At 39.2% G+C, this 17,816-nt stretch overlaps 1 protein-coding gene across 5 annotated transcripts in view; it reads right to left on the bottom strand.

Moving 5' to 3' along the window:
• The window catches only part of GHR (growth hormone receptor), a 129,997-nt gene that overhangs the window by 89,872 nt on the left and 22,309 nt on the right, over positions 1–17,816 (bottom strand). For 4 of the 5 annotated variants that reach the window (XM_065662418.1, XM_065662419.1, XM_065662421.1 and 1 more), the window contains one exon: positions 130–214. The exons of the other annotated variant lie outside the window; for it this stretch is intronic. The gene's annotated coding sequence lies outside the window, so the exon portion shown is untranslated. The remainder of the gene's footprint in view (positions 1–129; positions 215–17,816) is intronic. 5 annotated transcript variants of the gene reach the window in all.

Below are 17,816 nucleotides of genomic sequence, written 5' to 3' on the forward strand. Positions count from 1 at the left end.
TTACCACCTTAATGGATCACAGATCTGTGAGGATTATCTGCAGAGCACCGCAGGACACTATTGATCACTCTACTTAGCTGATTTTCACCCTAAAGTCACTTGCAGGTAAGATAAAGGTTATCACACTACCTCAAGTGTCAGCAGGGGATGTGTGATGCTTCACGCCTCCCTCAGCTCAGCTGCGGACTGCGACCTTCTCCAGCCATCCCAGCACCTACACAAAGTCAGGGAAAACAGATAAAAGAGATCGGCAAAGGTCACAGGCAGCAGGAAGGCGACATAACAAAATCTAATCAGGCATCCTGGCACTGCTGTCCCCCAGGAAAGGGCACCTCGGGAAAGGCCACCAGCTGGGCAGCCTGTAGGAGCACCTGGGCTTCTCACTCAAAGGGCAGTGGCTGCCTGAAACGCCTCATGCCACCAGGGGCTTGCCAAACTGTGGGATCCCATGTTAACCTTGACACTGAAATGCACAAAGGCAGATTTAAACGGCAAAGAGAAGTGGGGGTGACTGATCAAGACTCATTTTCAAGGCACATCCACAGTGGAAATGGGCTGAACTGGAAGCAAACTCTGAGTCACCAAGAAGAGGGCGTGTGCGAGTAGTATCTCACTATTAATACTTTAGACAATAAATTACAATGTAGTAACTTAAAAAATGGTGATTTGAAAATAGCAACATTTCCTTTTTCTCTAAAACGATAGTGTGTAAGTCCCAGGAAGATGGCAAGCTGTTAAAAAAAAACAAGTACATAATTTGTTATGTTCAGAATTCCCAGGCACATTATCACTCCCCATGATATTTGGCACAGCAGCAGCATCTAAAACAGTTTTGAATTAGTAGTACTTCTGTATTTAAATAAAAATAACATTAATTCAACATGGAAGGTCACTTCTTCTCAAGGATGCAAGTCATCTTTTTAAAGCATTTTGAAAAGTCAGCCATGGTGCCCACATTAATTGAGTAACTCATAATAATTTGGTTCCTAGTGGGTGGGACTATGAAAAAATGACCGGATTTCACAGTACCTGGCTCTTTAAATAACCAGGAAAAGAAAACAGTCTGCAAAAACCCCACAAGTAACATCTAAAGAAATGCTGCATATATTCAGACTGAATGCCTAGGGCCATAGTGCCCCAGCCTTAACAAGGAGGAAGTGATATTTAAAAAGAGAGTTTTCCTTGATGAAAGTACAAGCACTAGCTTAAAAAGGAGCAGTACGATTCTTGATTTTTACCAGAAGATTTTTCTTCCTTTTACGTGTTTCATGTTAATGTATGGCTAGATCCTTAAACAACAAAGAACTGAAAACAAAATGTGACTGTGAGTGAAAATTTCATGATACTTCTCAGCAATCCTTCTTCAGTGCAATGTGTAAAAGGCTAAGCGTCACCTCTGCATTTAATTTAAAAAATAACAGAATACCCTGTACAACTATCAAAAGATAAAATCCTTGAACTGAATACAGAGAAAATAAACATTGAAAAAAATAGAAAATAAACAGTTGAAAATAATAGAAGGCATTTTCCATGCAAAAACAATAATAATATGTGATATTATAAATTAAATCACTCTGTGTGGCTAGCTCAAGTGAAAATTGTAAGCAGGGTTCTTCTCTCCTGGTTCACATCATGAAATTAGGATTAGACAGGTCCAAACACAGTAAATCTTTATCTAGTCTACCCCATAATATGCACAGCCAAGTTCTAATATCCCACTTTTCAGAAAGGGCCTGCTCACATCAGTGTGAGAATCTAACAGATTGTGTGCCCCATTCACCTATATTCTGCAAGGAGTCTTATGTCAATTTAAGAGATGATTTTCAAAAGAACTCTTCATTTCAGAGAGAGTAATTGGCCAGTGAGCCACAAATCTCTTCTCCAAAAATACAGGGACAGCTTAGACTGAAACAAAGCCGTGAAGTTTAAGGCAGCTGCTGACTCAAGTTTGCTACCAAGGACTACTGACAAATTCCTGTTTCAAAACCAGTGGAAATGATCATGTGACAAAATCAGAATCTTACTACAATGCAACAGAGAAAACTATTCCAGTAGTCTTTCCAAAATATTCTGAAATCTTGCTTAACAGAATAAAAGATCTCTTAGCTACTTTATGGGCAACAAAAAGGGTATGTCGTAACTTCTGACTACCTGACTGTAATCAGAATATTTTGTTCCACTCTTGGTAGCAAGTGGTGATAGCACAAACTGCACGCAGTGACACTGTTTATCTGCACTACTGCCGTTTAGAACAAGCCACACAAGCATGAACAGAGTTAGTTATATTTGCACTTGGCTCTGACACTTCATTATGTGTGAAAAAGAGGCACACAAGGTAGCAAGCTAGATGCTTAAATGGCAAGCAGCCACCTTTTAAACGATTCTTGGAAAAACTGCAACTTCAGCAAAAGGAGAATATAGATTCATGTGAATGAACTATACAGGTGAGGTTTCTTCAGACACATTTTCTCAGAAACACATTTGATTATTCTAATCCACATGGCAAGCTAAAGGACTGCAGCACCGAGTTAAGACAGGGCCCATCTGACACGCAGAGAAAGGACATCCAGGACTAGTTTGTTTCACGAACAAAGCGACTCAAACTCATCACTCCCTTGATAGGGATCTATGCCCATTATATCTTCTCAATACATCCTGTGCTAACCTACCAAAGAGTAACATACTGGAGAAGATGAGAGGTTCCCAAATATGAGAAAAGATCTTTTGATCTTCAATAGAGCATCTAAGCAAAGGCCCGGTGCTGAAAAGATACCAGAAAAGCTCTTGATACTGTGTAAAACTGCATTAGCAAATTGACAAAGTACAAACCAGGTAAGTGGACAGTGGACTGAGAACCAGCTGAAATGCCTGGTTCAGTGTTTCAATTAGTGCACAAAGTACACCTGAGAGCTAGTCACTAGTGAAGCAGCCCAAGGGTAAATGCTGTTTAGTATCTTCATTAAAGACCCTCACTGAAGAGATAAACAGTGGAACCAGCTGCTTAGAGAGGTTTTGGCATCTGGAGATACTCAACACCCAGCTGGACATGGCCCAGGACAACTACATTAATGAAAACCCACTCTGATCAGGAGGGCTGGGCGAGATGATGTCAAGGGATCCCTTCTAACCCCAATAATCCTGTGATTCCACGATTCTGTATGTTTAGGTACAGAACTGAAAAGTTGCTGGCAGCAGGCAAAAAAAGAGAAGGCTATAAACGGCATGCTGTGAAGATGGTAAAAAAATGGACACCCTATGATTGCACGGGCCATTGAGGAAGGATGAATTATTTCCAAGCAGAAACATGTCCTGGACTTACAAGTCCTTACAGACTGCTTAGAAGTTCCCCCCTCCCTCCATCAAGCTGGGCTACTAGCATGAGAGGATCTCTGGAATTTGTGATAAACTATTTCCAGGTTGTTTGCTCTTGTAAGATTTGGCCTAGGAAATCCTAATTTTCTCTTTATTGTATTTCTCTTGTATTTTATTTCTTTTCATTTCAGTTAAACAACCTTCCATCAACTTTCACTTTTTTCATCAATTCAGACAGCTAACGCTTTTAACCTGCTTCCCTCCTTTAATCCTCCCACTTGCCTGACCCAGTTGCTCTTGTTCATACTCTGGACAAGAGGTCACATTCTAATTGCAAATCAGAGCCTCCCCCCCCATTTCTCTTCATATACATTGGAGTGCAACAATAAATCTTGCCCTTCACTTTTGAAATACTTCACTGAACCACATTTCTTTCTTACAGATTTGGCATTCTTTGCCTCTTTGACATAACAATAACCAGAACATTTTCTTTGTAGCACTAAGCTAACAACTGATAATTTGTTTTGGCACTTGTAGAGGGGATGAAAGGTGAATTTATGTTTTCCACTGCATTAGGCTTACAAGTTTATCTGCGGACAGGATAGCTCAGGAGGCCTGCACTGCTGTGCAAAGCTAAATATAGGCATTAATACACCTCTCTGGGTTTTAAAAGGAGCCATCAGCATTGTGAAGGACATAAACAGACAAAAAGTTCAAGCTTTGTGAGTAGGTAGCAATTTCACTTGACATGTAAGGTAGCTCTTGTGGTATCAGAAATTCAGGCTGTCTTCCATGAGTGAAATGTGTCATATTCCCAGCTACAACTATCTGCATGAGGTGAAGGAATGTTATGACAAATAGTTTAGTCAATGTTTATATATTAAGTATTTTGAGATCTGGGAAGCTGGAAATCCAGACCTCTACAAGCTGAAACTGTTGCTGACATATCAGTAACTTAAAAGAGAAATTTTCTTGATAAATCGACAGGGAAATACCAAGTATAAACTGAGAATATATTACTGGGTTACTGTAGCCAGTTCTCATGTCCACACTTCAGAGACTAAAAAAACTCAAAAGAGAAAGCACCTAAAAATGTTATTTGAAATCTCCCACTTGCCACATCTTTTTCATTTGAGAAAAATATGCAATGGCTCACTCAGCTGCAACTGATAATAACACCTACATGGAAGAAGCTCTTTAATGAAGTAGAAGAGATACAGAAATCCAGAACAGAAATAAGAACAATAAATCTTCTACAGGCTGAAATAAAGTGCAAACTGGAAGTTTTCTCGACTGCTGATCATTCCCACAGCTTTCCTCTGGACTCCCTCTGGTTAGCCCAAGTCTGAAACAGCAGTCTATTTGAGATGTTATCAAAGCTAATACAAAAGGATTACCCCACGTAGCTCTCTTTCAGCTTTATACATCCTACCATATCTGTCTTTTCATAAGAGGACGGCATTGTTAACTCACAATCAGCCAGTTCCAGATGATTTTCTACAAAAGTGGAAAGCCTGGCTTTTGAATAATATGAATACCTTTCCTCTCACTATCTCCCACTCCTTTTTGATTAAACATTTCTAAATATGCAAATTAAATATAAAAGGGTCTGGAAAAACAAAGCTGTTTAACTAAAGATGAAAACTGTAGCTCAAGGAACTAAGGCTGTAAAAAGGTAGAAAACATTTTTCCGAAAGGAAATAGAGAATATTAGGAAAATATTAAGAAAATCACCTATTAATTGCATGCTGCCAAAACTGTCACTGTTCTAAGGAAAAACACAACATATGACATGATTTGGCAAACTGTTAAACATACAAACAAAATTTAGGGGATCAAAAAAGCTTATGACTAATCAACACTGTGGGTGATCAGTTTATTGCTTTAAAGTATAGGGCTTAAAATTCACACACAAAGATTTTATTTTAGACTGACTGGTGCCTTAGTGTGTAACTTCGGCAAAGTTAAAACCTCCACTGCTCTCATTTCTTCCCCATTTTTAGAAATGGTGTAACCTTAGGACAGTGTTTTTGAGAACAAAGGAGGGAGATTTAGGGGATAGCTGCAAATTTACCTAATCTCCATCACTTGTACTTTTGAATTTAATTTGGCCATTAAGTGTTGCAGTTGCTATCCTAAGCATTATTAAAGAACTTCATTTTTAAAGAACTGGCTTTACAAGTTCCACAAATGGCTCACATTCAAACAAAGCATTACCTGCAAACTAAGACAGTGGCCACGTTCTTCAACCTTCTCTTCACTCAACAGCAAATCTAAAAAGCCCAGTTTGTTCTTAAATTCCAAAACATCTACTTCATTTCCTGCCTTCCTGACTACTCACTGAAGACTCTCTCATTTTGTTTCACCAAAAAGCTAACATTTATCATTGTTTATGTTCACTTTCTGTTTAGCAAGGGTCAGATTTCTCCAGCACAAGAAGAAAACACAACTCTTCAGGAGCACCCAAAACTATTTAGCAAAATAGACTGATCTCCTCTCTCCCTGCTTTTGAAGTCAGATGGCTCTAAGCTTTGGAGACCTGAACTGCACTTCCTTAGCCCTTTTGCGGAGACAGGGAATCTGGATATACTTGGCTATATAGAATAATATCCAGAACATAGACCTCTGAGTCTGCTGAGTGGTGCTATCAATAAAGAGTGCATGTGAACAGGTTAAGTGCTAAACAAAGGGATTTACTGCAGTTTGTTAAGAAGGAAGATGCTGAACTCAGCCAGGAGAGAAAACTGCAGGTGGAAGGCATGTACTCATGAAAGGCTGAAGGGCTAAACACTGCCCCTTCAGCAATTCTAGATCCCCAGCTATACACTCTTCCTTGAGTCAGGCATCCAGGCCTCATCAGCTGTTTCTGCATTATGCTGAAGTACTCGTGGATTCAAATACTACTGGAATATAAGTGAATGTCATAATCATGTTAAACATTTTATTAACATGGAATATTGATCTTATTTTTGTTCACCAACAATCACTAATGCAGTCTCGTATAAGGCAAAGAGAGTCACTAAGATTTACATGCTAGTTGTGGCTTTTCTATTACCCTCTGTTAGTTTTCTGTGATGAACTGTTTGCAAGATACACATGTACTTTGTGTATTTTTAATCTATTTCTTTTCTGGCTCTCCTCCACAATTTTGAATAACAAAGAGCCTTAATGTTAGTACTCTGTTTAACAAAGCCGCAGGAGCCATATAATACACTATGACTTCAAATAGTGATTTTCCAAACTCTACAAATTGCTTAAGAAACATTTAGTGCTGATTTCAGTCTCCCTTTTCTTCATGCTTTCAAACATTTCTGCCTTTTAAAATCTGAATCTAAAAAGTGACCCTACAAGAAAAGAAGAAAATAAAACTTCTGAAGTTCTCATCTGAAAGCAATCAGCATTTTATTGCAGTCGAATACTTCACCCTGGGAGATCTCAAATGCAGCTCCTTATCTCAAATAAACATTACTCGTGCCATTACTAGCCTACAAAACCCATGGAACAGAAGCCCAGGAGAGATTTCCCATGTGACATATTTGTTAATGTATGTCGCTATATAGTCACTTCTGTATTTTTCCTTGGTTCTATTTTAAAAGCAGGATATACGTATATGGCACGTTTGTATCACACATGTGTTTCATGCTGTGAGTTCTCATCATGGTTATCATTTATTTTCTCTTAAGTCCTGCCTCTGATTTTCCTGCATATTTTGCATCCACACAGCCTCCTTGGTTCTTTTTTGAAACACTTCAGTAAAGTCAGAAGACAATCTGATGCAAAATGGGAGTCCAACTATAAGAGCATCAGTACCAAAACGTAAGATTTCTTTACATGTGGCTAACTAGGCAACAAAGAGTATCTTCTGCAGGAATTTTTTAGGGGGCATGTGGTGGTCAAAATTAACACAGCAGGGGGGTGGAGAATTCCTACAGAGTGTGTTTCTCCTGAGATGCCAAGTGAGAACATGCATCTTGTGCAATTCATATTTTCAGCCAATTACGTCTTGAATGATTTAGGCTTGTTTTCTCTTCTAAAAATATTAAATCAACAATCTTAAATCAGACGCAGGAATCCAAAGAGGCCTATTTTCAGGCACTGGCAGGATGACCACTGATGGCAGGATTCAAACAGCTTCCAGCCTGCAGCCAATGTAAAACTATATTAGGAATATAAATGTACTTTTGTGTTTACATATATAAACTTATGTATTTCTCAGCAATTCTTTCATGTTTGGTTATACAGTACATGACAGAAAAGTACCATATAACAAAAGGTACCAAATAATTGCAACAGAGAACCAGATAAACGCACTTAACATTTTCAGTTAAAAGAAATGAAAGTACTTCCTCTTCCCCCTTCAGCATGCAGGTATCACAAGAGATCCCTGAAGATACCACTGTATGCCAAATCAGATAATCTCTAGTAACTTCCTTATGGAACACTTACAACTTGATGGTAAAGGACATAACTTTCAGTTTTCTTGCATTTCTAAGATATGTTTATCAAAGTGTTTGTATATTTAACTGTCTTTTTAACCTCAGATCATTTCAGAAGTTTTCATCATAATGGACTAATTGATGCTGACAGTAACTGAGTGGGAGATGCTACAGAGAATGCTTCTGGGCACAACAATTACTGTCTCCCCACAGAAAGCATGTGCATTTATACAGATGCAATTTATGATTCATTGTTCTTCTGCTTAATGGTAAGTTTAATGCAGAGTTCATTTATACTTCATCCATTTTTCTGAGCCTTTCCTCTGAATACTCTTTTTTAATTACTGAATCATCATTTTAATGAAGCTCTAATTTATCTTGTCAGTGTACAAGAATCCAGACTGAAGAATCACAGGTTTAATTTTGTTTTTCTGTGAGTCTCTGAAAAGATTACTGACAAGTAGTTAATTCTGTAAGCAGTTCTGTATGAGGCATAAAGACAAACAAAGTCAATTTTCTAGAAATCAAACCTGAACGTAAGTTTTAAAAATAAAATACCAAACTCAGAATGAAAACAAGTGATCTATACAGATAAACAACAAAAAAAAAAAAAGTTCTACTGAAAAGAAACATTACTTTAAAAAAAGATCATATTTCAAACAAATTTCAGTTCAACTTGTTCGCCGTAACTCTGGTGCATGCTACCTTCCCTCGCCAAAAATAACAAATCAGAACAGTGGACAGCAGTTAGATTGCCATGGCAGCACAAGTCATACAATAGATCACTGTCAGACTGAAAACTCCCAACAATGGTTCTAAAGGAAAAAGTATCATAATCAGCATTTTGTCACAGATCTGATAAATCCCCCCCAAGACTTACGCATCTCCACAGCTCTTTGTTTCCTCCTAAAGTAGCACTAAGTTCTCAGACCACATCTTGAATATCAGAACATTCTGATGATTTTATGACTTGTAACTTTTGAGTGATCAGTGATTTGACCCTTTTATGAAATACACCTTACTTTGGTAGCTGACTACTCAGAGGTCTAAAAAAAGAAATAAACTGCCTCCAGCGGCTCAGGTTGCAATAGCAGTGTTGGAAGCTGAGAGCGCTTCTTGCCGCAGTGACTCCTCTCCAAACAAGAGTGGGTACAACCAGAAAGTAGTCAAGATAAGCTTGGTGGGCAGAAACAAGAGTAGGAACCTGAGAACATTTGACATATTCGTGACAGATGTAGGCACTGGCATTTCAGAAATCCTGACTCTCATACGTACGTATCATGACCATCAGATGTGCTTAAGTAGTACAGGCCACAGGAAGGATCAGGTCAGAGTTAAACATTAGGAATGTCTTACAACTAACTCAAATAACTTCAGCCACAGGAACAGTGATTTTAACATTACTCATATGAGCTCCCATCATTTTTAGATAGGAAAAAAGATGTAGCAGGGCTAGAAGTTGAGCCAGCGATTTAGTCACCTACCGACTAAATTCTTCCTTTTTCTTAGCTCAGAGCTCATTAATCAAAAATTAATTATCTTGTTGTGTCACTTTGTTAAACACCCTGGGAAGAAACAATCCCAAAGAAGCAGCCTGAACCCCCCAAAGTCAGTGGACAGCAAGTGTAGAGTATCTACAATTGGAACAGGGTCTCCAGGGAAAAGCCTGTGCCTTAGTCCTACAGGTAACAACACTGATAATATCTAAAGATGTAAAATGAAAAGCTTGAAAATTTAAATTATTATGACTTCATTTTAGAATTGATATTTATTTCCCTCTACACACTGCCTGAAGTCTTTAGACTGTGACAGTCTCTCCCGTGATTATCCAAAGGGTTCATACAGGTAGCTCCAGGGTCCTGACGTGCCCACCATTGACAGTACATACATGTATTTACAAGGGGGCAGAGAACACATTAGTTGAGGAATGCTTGAGTTTGATTATACTTCTAAAGGTAAAAAGGAGAAACATCTCTCACACAGGGAAGATGAACACCTAAAAAAGGCTCTTTTTGTCTTCAGTCCTAACTAGCCAATTATGCATGTATAAAATATGCACTGTTCCTAACATGGAAAACTGCCAGGCCTCCCTTATGCAGCAGTTACGTGGGGAAGTGGACTCAGTTCTTAGCTATTAATCTGTGTAGTAAGAAGCACTATGATCCCAAAGATACTGCAAAATTCAGGCATGATCTTTCTTCCCATTCCTATCCCCAGGAGTGCTGAGGGTAACGGTCTGTAAGTCTATTAGACAGCTGGCTGTTTGTCATTCCCCCTTAGATCACTGGACAGAAAATGGGGATTTGTAATGAAAAGCTGAAAGCTCTATTTCCCATAATCCCCTTGCATGATTTATAACAACCACGATAATTTAAAGCTGGCAATCGCAGACCAGAGGGCTTGACTACTATTATATTAGTAGCAAAATCAAATTGCCCATTTTGGGCTTTTACAGTTAACTTGTTACATGCATATGTTATCACTTCCTGAACAGCAATATTACCAGATGGAGAAATTCAGCAGGGAATAGGAATAGCAACAATATTCTGAATATAATTCCTATTCTGAGCCACAGTGAGAAGTCCTTTATCATAATACACATTTAATGCAAATAAACCAATTTTAGTATGTCAATCTGTTCTTTTCAGTCCCAGAAGAGAAATTAAGGAAGAAAGGTTTTTAAAAATAAACATGTAAAATTCCTGAACACTAAGATAATTGCATGGATGTTTAAATAACCCCTTGGGCTCTCAAAAATTTAATTAAGCCTCTAACCTACAAAGATGCCTACTGCCAAAGCTAACAGCAGTCACATACCTGCTTCTTTCCCAAGTTAGGGATCACGAATTATGGCAAGATCCCTTTGTAAGCATGAGTAATGAATCAGACAGAACTCTGAAAGGTCATTCTTTTCTTACACTTCTTCCATTCACTTTCGTGGAGAGATTTGTCAGCAAAATTAATAAGTTAATTCTACATGACTGACATGGAGCTCTGAAGAACACAGAATGTTACAATAAGTGTCACTTCACTCTAGTGAAGCAAGAGGGATGTATAAGAAAGGTTTCTTTATACATCATCTTGAGGGAAAAAAATGATGAATCACACCAAGTGGGCAGCCTAGAAGTATTTACTCTGTGAAATAACTACAAAGAAAAAAAGCAAGGTCCACCAAAATGCCACCTAGCACTTCTACTAAGGAATTTGGGTTTAATAAATGACAGATTTAAGGTTTCCAGTGAAGAAATCTGGTGGTTGAGGGAAATCTTTTCCTATCTAAGCAAGAGGAACCCTAAAATGGCATCATGACAACGGGAGACACCAGTCACATTTACATGCCGTCCTGCACTGCTGTGGGCGAAATGCGAGATGAATGTTGCATTTAGACCCTCCCTTACCGCTCAGATCGTGCCTTTACAATCACGTTTGTTTTATTGTGGTTCTGACCCTGGAGAGACACCAACTCCTCAGGGGTATATTTGCTCCTTGTTTACTCTGGGCTTGGATCTCATCCAGCTACCCTTGCGGCTTGCCCAAGTTACATCTGCCTAAAACAGACCACCAATTCTTTTGCAAATGCAGTTGCAGAACATGTCTTGTAACTGTCTTCTAATAAAGTGAAGATTTTGCAAACAGTATCATCAGTAGCTACCACCTGAACAGAGATGTAACTGTGTTTCTTGAAAATCTGCCTTTAATTAAATAAACTATGAGCTGGTGGCTGTGCAGGTCTGCTTTACTATAAAAATCAAGTAACTACTTGAAACCACTACTATCACAAGCGCAGTGCTCATCCAAAGAGTACTGCTATTTTTCAAAGCATCAACAGATACTGAATTTGGCTTTAACTCAAAAAAGCCTCAAACAGGTGGGCTTACCTTAGAAGGCAACTGTGTTACGACCAGATCCCTGCTAAGCTGAAATTACAATGAAGAAATACAGTATCATAGAAACCCACCTGGCTATTGACAGTCTTCAAGTGAAGAGCTCAAATTACTTTCCCTTATTTTCTCTAAAGCTTACATATGTAAGTACTTGAGCAGTTTATATGAATGTCAACTTTAAGTAAACCAAGTCAATACAGGAAGAAGAACAACACACCCACCATTCAGAAAAAGATCCACTGGTGAAGGTAAGGTTTGTCTCTTAAAGCCGAACTTTGCAGTTCTGCTTCAGGGAAGAAACACAAACTGAAGAAACACTGTAAACTAGTCTAACTGCTTATAAAGTTCTGCTATAACATGGAAGAACAAGTTCTAAGTTAAGCAACAGAACTGGCCTGTAATAATATATATTTAAAATAGTCTGATAAACTACAGAATAAAATGGTTCTCAATTGAAAAAACCCAAAACCCAAACCAACAATACAGACTAACAATTTAGCGTGGTTATTGGCAATGTCTGTCTATCACAGTGGTGAGCAACTATCAGAAATACATTTCAAACCCAAAATATTCCTTTGCCTGTGGCAGTGCAACACACTGCCTATTCACCCAAGTGGACACAGGCTCATCTATGGATTGAATGTGCAATGGCCTCTTGTGTGACACTGAGCCATTCACTGGTGCTTTCATTTGCACACCACTCTTCTCCTGTGCGTGGTCTGTCCTGTCTGTCCTGAGTGCCAAGGCTTGCTATCCCTGATGCCAAATGTGTGGTGCTTAACAATACTGCCATAAAAAACACACACCAAAAGCACAGCGCTAAGTCTCCTGGGGTATGTTACTCTAGCCCTTGCTTTGAAGGGGGTCGAACTGTATTGTCATAATTCCAGACTCAAAAAAATCCCACCACCAAAACCCAAGAAAAAGCCAACAACCTGCATGGCCATAAAAAAACATCCCTCGTTACAGGTCACTAGTAATCCAAACTCTTCTGCAAACGCATATCACCTTCTAGGACCTGCCAGCAAAGGCACAGACAGAAAATTATGCATTAGAAGCAAATGGGATAATACGCATGAGCAGAAACAATGCATTATATTTCTGCATTAATAGATGTTTAAGCAATCATATGACTGTACTGAACTCTAAGTAAAGTTGAAATAATCTATTACCCCACTGCTGAAAGAATTAACTGCTGTCTCCTTATTTAGAAAGTGGCATTTGTTTTTCCAGTTGTGAAAAAAAGTGGAATGCTTAAGCTGCCAGCATTGGTGGGTTAAGATAAAGCAGATGTCTGAATTTCCATTAGTTTAAGATTAACAGGATCAGGCCATAAAGTGTGTGTATTTAGTTGGCCTTTTCTTGTTCTTCTATATCTGTCCTGTAGCTATTTTATTCTGACTGAGAATATTAGGTATTCACAACCTCCTCATACAGTGTTTAGCTAAAAATAGAAGTACATAGTATTAAAGAGAAGAATGTCTCACAAGTGTGCACATTCCACAACTTAGGTGCCACTTACGAGCCTGACAAATAAATGTTTTTATGTTTCTGGAGACAAAGGTTTCATGCCCCCAGAACTATCAGCGGTTTTCCAGAGCAAAACTTGCAATCCTTGGGTTATTTCTAGTCTAAATCCTAAAAAAACTCTTGGTCTTGGTCTTTATTCTTTGCTGAGATAATGAATTTCAGGTATTTTTAAAGTATATGCAAAGAATTTTGCAGATATGCAAATTATTATCCTTTGGTTTAATATCACTGACAGTTACTTTTAGGTGTATTCACTTCCATCAAAAAGTCCTGGTATTTCTACATTACATTAAGCAGTTTATTTAGCTAGTCCCTTCCATTTAAGCCATCCTACTTTGAAAGCAAATTACTTGCTAGCTGCCAGCTTTAGAAACAAAACACTACTTACAGGCAACAGCATATTCATTTGTCATTCAACAGAACTAAATAAAGACAAGAAAACTCCATTTAAACAGAGAATTTTTAAGTGTGGGTCTTCAGTATGAATAAACTCAAAGCTTTCATACCTTATATTTACCTACCACCATCTACAGAAAAGGCAGAGATCTACCACCATCTATAGAAACTGGGCTTGCGATAACCAAATAGGACCAACAAGAATTGCATGATTTCTTTATTATTGCTCCATCCTCCAAGCTGCTTAGGAGAAAAACTCCATAGTTACACCACCTGCACCATGGCACAGTGATCTCTCTCCTCTCTCTAGACTGTGTTAGGGACACATGCTGGTAGCCACAGTATGGGGAGACAGCACTTGCATCAGGCGCCAGAGGCATCAAGAGTGTATCAGCTTCTGCAGAAGTAGCCTACAGACAGTATAATCCAGTGAGGTTTCTGCACAATTTCCCGAGGAGTTTTGATAGGTCTCCTCCAAAAACTTGATTGATTTCAGGTATTTTCCTACTGCAAACTCATGCTGCTAAATACAGCTCACACTTAATCTAGCCATGATGTTCTAAATAGCATCCCATTAAGTTCAATATACATCAAAATTTGTCGTTTTGCTTTGTAGTTTCCCCCCAGTATAAACTCTACATATGCATATGCTAGTAGTCATAGTAGTAGCAGTAGTAACTAATACATAATGAATAAAAGCAATTATAAACCCAAAAGCTCATGTACTGAAATCCTTGAAAATTAAAGCCAAGCATGGAGATTTTTAGCTTGGATGTTATTTTATTTTTAACAAAAGTTGGATTGTTGTGAATCTTATGAGAAAGCTGCCATGCATTTATAAGCTTTTGAATCCAATTATGATCTGTAACTGTAGATGTAGATAGATGTAAATGTACATCTAGATGTAAATACTACCCAGTGACAGTGCTGGTCATCAAAAGCTGAAGCGATGCAAGCCCTAGGTATTCCAATGTGAACACATCACTGCATCAACTGCCAAAATTACAGCAAGGCACACACATGATTCCAAGTGTCTCATTGTTAAATATTAGGTTCTGGGAAAGCAGACCTTGCTAAGACTGAATTAAAACATTTAAAGAGTAATTATGTTACTGAGAGAAATTTCCTAGTGGTTTGATATTACCAGAAGCCAATTATACAACATAATAAGAACAAGAAAGACAAAATAAAATCCTTGGGTAGCATCTCTATTAGAAAGTCTCTATTAAAAACAGCAGCTTTGTGTGATTATGAATTTGTTGTGTAATGACTTACAAACCTGCAAATAAGTTTCTATGTTACTACAAAAACGGAATTCTTGGATCATAATCACATCCTTTACAAGTCCTATGTAAATTGAAATACTTTGGAAAAGCACACTGAGCTAAGCCTCAGTTATAGGAAAATGTTATGGATGCAAGATATTGGACACTGCTGTAAAAGGTATCTAGACAGGATTTTATAAACTTGAAATTTTAAACTTGATCAAGAAGAGTGTAGACAGGATCAAGGAACTGCAAAAAGAGTGTGAAAATTAGGTGAAACTAGGTATTAGGTGAAAATGCCTAGACCATCACAACATGCTATAACAAAGCCAACTCCTTCTCTAATAGTTCCCTCATTAGTCTAACCTTAATATTAAGTATATGAGTAAGACACATCAAGTAGCCATCCAAATGCTTCTGTACACCTTATGTAATACCATTCAGCTGTGGCTCATGTTCGGGTTCTGTCAAGAGCAAAAAGTATTTCAGAACCCAAATTATACATCAGTGGAGAGGGAAAAAAAAGCATTTCTTGCACGTGATCAGGGGATTCACTGAACACTGAGTTAAATGAATACAACAGACATTTGCAGTATATGCAAAAAAAAGTTCTTTTGATGCCTTCTTACAGATACCAGAAAATCAGTAATTCTGAAGTTCAACTACTCCCTGTCAAGATGTCACTGGAAATCTGTAGATTTTCCTACTTAGTGTGCTTAACTTCAGAATTTGTAAAGTGAAGGGCCATGGTGGTCCATCTGAGAGTTTAAATTTAGAGAAATAAACCCGACAACAAAAACAAAACACTTTAGCAGGGACAACTGGATTCACATTTCATGTGGAGAAAGTTCTCATAGCAAGCCTCTGAAAAACAATAAAAGAAATTTCAATAAAAGGGAGGGCTGAACACAGAATTAGTAAAAACATTAGACAAGCATACCCCCAAATGTACCTAGGTTCTAAATACAAAAACCCATTTCTTCAGTGTACTCTTGACAGTGCTGACTGGGCAACATCAGCAGTACAAACTGTCACCGCCACAGGTCTCTACACAAGGTCCCTGCCCCACAGATTGAACCACAGATGACAATTCATTACAGATTTAGAGGAAAAAAGACCCTTAGTATTAAGGTGTGCATTGTCAGGTGGTCTATTTGTATAGAAATCCATGCCAAAGCCACTGCAAGAAAACCCTCATCACACATCAGCGAGTTTTCCTTGTCTCTCCAGGCTTTCTTGTTACTCTGTCTTTATGATGTTACATCCATCTTTATGGATGACCCAGACACCCTTGAAAGTCACAAAATGCAGCAGAACATTTTTTTTTAAATAAACTGAAATTAAAAAGCCATTCTGCTATCAGTGTGTGCTTGCAGCCCAGAAAACCAGCTGTATCCTGGGCTGCATCAAAAGGAGCGTGACCAGCAGGTCAAAGGAGGTGATCCTGCCCCTCTACTCTGCTCTCGTGAGACCTCACCTGGAGTATTGTGTGCAGTTCTGGTGTCCTCAACATAAAAAGGACATGGAACTGCTGGAACAAGTCCAGAGGAGGGCCACGAGGATGATCAGGGGACTGGAGCACCTCCCATGTGAAGACAGGCTGAGGAAGTTGGGGCTGTTCAGCCTGGAGAAGAGAAGGCTGCATGGAGACCTCATAGCAGCCTTCCAGTATCTGAAGGGGGCCTATAAGGATGCTGGGGAGGGACTCTTCATCAGGGCCTGCAGTGATAGGGCAAGGGGTAATAGGTTAAAACTTAAACAGGGGAAGTTTATATTGGATATAAGGAAGAAGTTTTTTACTGTAAGGGCGGTGAGGTGGAATGGGTTGCCCAGGGAGGTTGTGAATGCTCCACCCGTGGCGGTGCACAAGGCCAGGCTGGACAGAGCCTTAGGTGAGATGGTTTAGTGTGAGGTGTCCCTGCCCATGGCAGGGGGGTTGGAACTAGATGATCTTGAGGTCCTTTTCAACCCTAACTATTCTATGATTCTATGATATCTCCTCCAAGTCAAGCCCTTCCTTCTGCTCAAAAACCTTGGCCAGTTTGGCCTTAGTATCCATGCCAACATCCCTTCATCCATCAATAGGGCTCATTACTGATGTGCATGATGACTGCAGCTTTTCACTCAAAACATCAGAGGTCTATCCATGTCTTAATCATGAGCTTGCTGAAGCCATACTGACCTCCATATGGAAAGGCGAAGAGGAAAAAAGAACTAGTATCTGCCCATCTCCCCATTTGGGCTGGGCCTAAACTAAACCTTGCAGAAGAATGCTCCCAGACACAGTCTCCCTGCAAGTGCGTTTATCCATTTCCCATGAACCTTGGTTATCTCTAGAGCTAAAATGTTACTATGATGTCTGGCAGAACCCTCAGCTTGGGTCAAGCACCAGCCGTTAGAAACCGTTCTTAAGCATGACTTCAGAGCAACACAACTTGATAGGAAAGAAGTGGGCCATTCTGCACCAGCTGGTTCCCAGTTCTGGGAACAGTCCCAGGCATCCTTATGGTACCAACCCTTTGCTCCCAGGCAGCCACTTCCACCCGCCCTAGACACCAATCTCAGAGGGATGCAGCAACGCCATTTTTAAGTGGCTGTGGTATGACACCAGGAATGCTGCAGCCCTGCCTTCTCTCTCCTGACCTCACTCCCAATAATCCTGTGGCTTCCCAAAATACAACATCCAAGGAGGCTCCCATGCAGAAGTCACAAAAGGATGAAAATCAAGAGCAAGACTGTTCAGCAAAACCACTTGTTGAAAAATACTCCTGGCATGGCAGGATGCACAACCAGACAGTACTGCTTGGCACTGCTTAACATCAGCACAACCCCATGGTGCTGGCAAGAGGGAATCCTAGTGAAGCAAAGGGGAGTTGCAGTGTTGAAGAAACAAATATAACTTAACATCATGAGAAAAATACAGATTTCTCTACTAGTCTTGAATGCTGTCAATCACACCACCTGTCAAGCCATTTTCAGCAGAGATGCAGTCT

Source organism: Lathamus discolor, chromosome Z, assembly GCF_037157495.1.
Source record: "Lathamus discolor isolate bLatDis1 chromosome Z, bLatDis1.hap1, whole genome shotgun sequence".
Taxonomy (NCBI): Eukaryota; Metazoa; Chordata; class Aves; order Psittaciformes; family Psittacidae; genus Lathamus; species Lathamus discolor.